Genomic DNA, 4,711 nt, shown 5'->3' with positions numbered 1-4,711 from the left:
ATGGTAACCAAATGGCAGTTGCTCCAGGTTAATCAAGACACCTGGGGCCAATTAAGAACTTTCTAGAAGGCAGTGGAGATAGCTACATTGATTGGGACACCTGAAGCCAATCAAGGGCTGGCTTGAACTAGTTAAAAGCCTCCCAATTAGTCAGTGAGATTTGTGTGTGAGAAGCTGGGAGCAAGAGACACAAGGAGCTGAGAGTGAGAGGGTGTACTGCTGGAGGATTGAGGCGTACAAGCATTATCAGACACCAGGAGGAAGGTCCTGTGGTGAGGATAAAGAAGGTGTTTGGAGGAGGCCACGGGGAAGTAGCCCAGGGAGTTGTAGCTGTCATGCAGCTGTTACAGGAGGCACTATAGACAGCTGCCATCCACAGGGCCCTGGGGTGGAACCCAGAGTAGAGGACGGGCCTAGGTTCCCCCCAAACCTCCCAACTCCTGATCAGACACAGGAGGAGTTGACCTAGACTGTGGGTTCCATCAGAGGGGGAGATCATTGAGGTGAGCAAATCCACCAATAAGTGCAGGACCCACCAAGGTCGAGGAGGAACTTTGTCACACCATTCATGCATGTCACTAATTAGATGACGAGGCATTTGACTACTTATATACAGGTGTGACTACCTGCCCTTTCCTGGTACTATACGTGGCCAGTCCACATCCAAGTCCACTACAAAAAAAATTTGTATATAGGATATCAATCCAAATGTATAAGTATTTATTAATGAGTTAAATCCACTATATTAAAGGACAGGTGAGTAAGTAGCAAATGGATATAGCGGTACTGACAACCAATAATCAATTAAAATTAAAATATGGAGAAATGACTAAAATTTAAATAATAGTAGGATACATGGAATAGAGCTCCAGGATCACTAACTGTCACTGAACATAGCCATCATATCTGCAGTGGCATATAAAACAAGTCTGCAAAGATTTTCCTTAAAATTTTTACTTCTCTCAATTCCTAGGATTCTTAAATGATTGTCTTTTCCTTTGCTCCACTTGCCACAAGTGCCAATTATGAGGCCAAAGAAGTGGACATTTCTGTTTCGCAATATCTTCTTAATGTCTTCCTCCAACTCAGAGTAACAGGCAACCTTCTCCCTGTGGGCTCTTTCCAAACTATCAGCATTATCTTCCTAATGAACTGTTACATTTATCAGCACTGCAGTATCCCCTTTTACAAAAAGGATACCTGGCTTTGGCAAATTCCCTTCTCTATTTCTCAAATGAGGTTCTACTACTGAGTTCCTTCCCAATTTGCAAACTTTATCAATTACCACAGTGACTACCCTATTGGGTCTTCTTATCCGAGCATCCTTAGTTTTAAAACATTGCCCGGATATATGTGGCACTGTTTCCCTAGCCTTTCTGCACCATCTGTACATGGCATTAAATCCCTCTTTACCTCTTGCCAATGTCTCCCTTGTTGGATAGACATTAGCCCTTAACTGTAATGTGGCAATCAGTGAGGAAGATTTAATCATACAAGATCTTTTCAAAACTCAATTATTAATTGTATCATTTCTAAAATACTTGATACCTACCTCCTGACATCTCAAGTTACATCATCTAATAAATTCCTCCTCTCTCCACTTCTTAAGATTTGGTGTAGACTTGGTAAGAATCAATATTTTATCAACTACATTTTCACTGGCATACACAAAGGATAAATCTATCCAATCATCCCTAAACACAATATGCCTTCTACATTTATGAATGAGCATATTAGGTATTTGTACCGTTAGTGCAAGCCCTCCATCTCTTCCCCTTGCATAAAATAACCCATCAGTGGTACTGTGTGGGAGACATAAAATCTGTGTAACTACTTTCCTAACTAAAACAAAGTTGTGTAAAATTTAAGCAGGAGGCTCAATTAAAAGTAAATTATAAAACAAGCTAGGTAAAAAATATGTTTGTAAAATCATCAATTTTTGAGCGGGTTTAAGAGGAGCCTTGTTCAAGCTCTCACTCCATTCAATCAATTTATCCTTAAGAGACATTCCTCCAACCCCTATCCAAGGGTCTATCCTCGCCCCAAAGTATTTTTCAAATTCTCCTGGATATACATAGTCAATAATTTCAGTACCCAATTTCCAATTACCCTTGGGGATGATCACATAGTTCTTATATTTTGCTAATATGTGAAATCCTTTAGTCTTTTTCACATTAACCCATATATTAGTATTTCTAAAAAAGCAGTCTAAAATCCCCAGATTTTTAGCCATCCGCTGATAAGAGCCACTTAAAATTGCCACATCATCGGCAAATGCCAATGACGTGACACTAATCCCTTGAATATAAAACCCTGAGCCCTCAGATTCTAATTTAGGTAACCAGGGATCCATGTCTATATTAAATAAAATTGGAGATAAAGGGTCACCTTGTTCAACCCCATTCCTTATTAAAATGGACTCGGTACTTTTATCACCCACTCAGACCCTAGTAATGCAATTATTATTATTATATAGGTCCCTAACAATTTCTATGAAGTGTTCATCAGTCCCAAATCTCTTCGAGTCGAACATGATATGCCCATGTCCCACCAAATCAAAAGCCTTAGCCAAATCAACAAATACTATGGTTAATTCATCTCCATTCTGCTTTGCTCCCCTTATTAAATTATCTAAAATTGAAATATTTTCTTTGCATCCTGGAGCAGAGAGAAATCCTTTTTGTCTATTGCAAATGTTAACTGTAATCATCAATCTTTTAGCTAAAATTTTTGTATACAGCCTTATCCACACAGACCCTATTGTTAATGGTCTCCATGAGGATAGTTTAACAAGTTCTCCCTTCTTTTGCACTTTTCGGATTAAAATAGTTCTATTTTCTTTAAAAATATCCGGGAGTGGCCTATTTAAAAACTGTATATTAAAAATCTTAGTGAAAAATTAAAGTGTCCAAGTTAAAAATATCCCATAAGTCATTTACTGTAACCTTATTGGGGCCTGGGGCAATATCTTTGTGAAACTCTCCTCAGGGCCTCCCTAACTTCATCCATCGAAATTGGATTCAATAATAAATCATTATCCGCACTCTCGGTGTCCGGGGGCCATCCTATCACACTTCCATGACCAATTTTTTCCAGTGTATCTACACAGTATGTCTCAATACCAATTAAGGGAATATTACATTTAGCGCTATCTGCTTCTCCCATAAATATGCATGCTAATCTTCTTTTATCTTTAGCAAATAATTGTTGGTAGAATTTATATTTAGCCTTCTTAGCAGTATATTTCTGAATTGAATTAGACTGTCTCTTCTTCTCACCCATACCTCCATTCCTTGTTCTATTTCTATTCTTCATCTCCTGTTTCTCCTCACCTCTACATATATCTGTTCCTATCAATAAATTAGGGTATGTCTACACTACCCACGTTATAGCGTGGCTTTGCTGTGACGTGGACAGTGCAGACACACTTTATCGCTGGAGAAAAGCTCTCCTGGTGATAAAAAACCCAGCCCAAATGACTGGTGGTAGCTTTAGCAATACAGCACTGTCTATACTGGCACTTTTGAGTGCTAAAACTTTTGTCGCTAGGGGGGTGTTTTTTCACACCCCTGAACAACAAAAGTTTTAGCACTGAAAGTGGCAATGTAGACACAGCCCTACAAAACTTCTCTGTCATTGCCCACCCCACTGAATTCATCTGATTTTCCTTTAATAATATTTCAATTTCCTCCAGGCTATTCAAAATTTGTTCAGCCTTCCTACTTTGTCTTCCTTGTCTACACAACTTACCCACCTTGTCCACATATGGATGCTTAGTGGCAAAATTTGCTCCCAAGGGGGCAGGACCTCCAATACACTCTCCTCATTCATTCCTACCTTACTCACTTCATCAATAGCACTCTCTTGCTTAATCTTTTTCTTTGCCAATTCACGTCTTTTATCTGAAATTTGCTTATTAGTCTTTGTTCTGAGTTCACTTTCTATACACTTATTTATATTTCTTTTACCTCCATATTTGGTCTCTATTCGGATAAGCAACTCAATCTCCTCTTTGATCCAAATTTGAGATCAAGATCAAGTTGACTCTCTAACATTTGTCCTAGCCACCATGTTTTCCTTTCTTTGTTCGTTCCTAACTGTGGGATGCCTGTGTCTAAAATGTTGACTGAGACCCGATTTTGTATGGAAAGCCAATCCACAGATTGAACAGGTATAGCCCATCACTGGGGTATCCTCCTCCTATCTACACTTGGGGTAGTGGCAAGCTATACCCCTACCTATAGGAGGCTACCCTTACCAGGGAGAAACTACCCTTACTAGGGTAGCTGATTTTCTTGGGCCAGCCCACCCCAATCCACCACCCCAAAAGGGGTGGGGATTCGCCCTCCACAATCCACCTAGCCATCCAAGCGAGTCACCGACTCTCACCACGAGGAGGTGGCAGTAGGACTTACCATCCAGAGGCTTTCCTCACTGAGGGATCCAAGCCATCATAATGCTGAGCCCTCACGGGAGTGTGGAAAAGCGCTTGGATCTTGGCGGAGAATTCCCCTATCAGCAGGGTTCACACTCTTCTCTGTAACCCAAACACACCAAGTGTAACGCTTCTGAGAAGCAAACTGTTCCTGAAGGCTCTATCAGAGATTGACAGGAGGTTACTAATCCCTTGCAGGCCCCCTCCTCACCCACCTGTCAGAGTTTGCTCAGGAAGAACGCCACCCACCCTGCTGTTTGAATGTAAACCTTCCCT

Source organism: Chelonoidis abingdonii, chromosome 18 (genome assembly GCF_003597395.2).
Source record: "Chelonoidis abingdonii isolate Lonesome George chromosome 18, CheloAbing_2.0, whole genome shotgun sequence".
In the NCBI taxonomy this organism is placed as follows: Eukaryota; Metazoa; Chordata; order Testudines; family Testudinidae; genus Chelonoidis; species Chelonoidis abingdonii.
The sequence above is the reverse complement of the archived record's forward strand: the minus strand, read 5'-3'. Positions refer to the sequence as shown.